The sequence below is a fragment of the Penaeus monodon genome, chromosome 27 (assembly GCF_015228065.2).
Source record: "Penaeus monodon isolate SGIC_2016 chromosome 27, NSTDA_Pmon_1, whole genome shotgun sequence".
Taxonomy (NCBI): Eukaryota; Metazoa; Arthropoda; class Malacostraca; order Decapoda; family Penaeidae; genus Penaeus; species Penaeus monodon.
In genome coordinates this window covers 14,858,957-14,859,319 of record NC_051412.1, presented here as the reverse complement: position 1 = coordinate 14,859,319, position 363 = coordinate 14,858,957, and positions in this window count along the sequence as shown.

Sequence of the window (363 nt, the reverse complement as noted above, 5' to 3'; positions counted from 1 at the left end):
TCCAATTCACTCCCCATCAGCTGAGCCTCTTCCTCCCCCAATCTCCCCCACAAAGTCTCCCCACTTATTACTCCCTCCCTCCCCCACATTTTCTCTCTTTTTCACACTCTTTCACTTCTTCCTTCTCCTCCTCCCCCACCCCCTTTTCATCTTCATCTATTTTACCTCTCCGTATTTATCACTTCCGCCCTTGTTCTCCACGTCTCCCTTTGCGACCATCCTTCATCCACCTTTCCACCTCTCCCCTAACTATCCCACAGCTTCATTTTCCTCACACTTCTTCACTTCCTATTACCCTCCGACTTACCTGCTCTGTTCAAATATCTGTGAACACGCCGCTTCTGCTTCCGCCCTCCTGTTCAA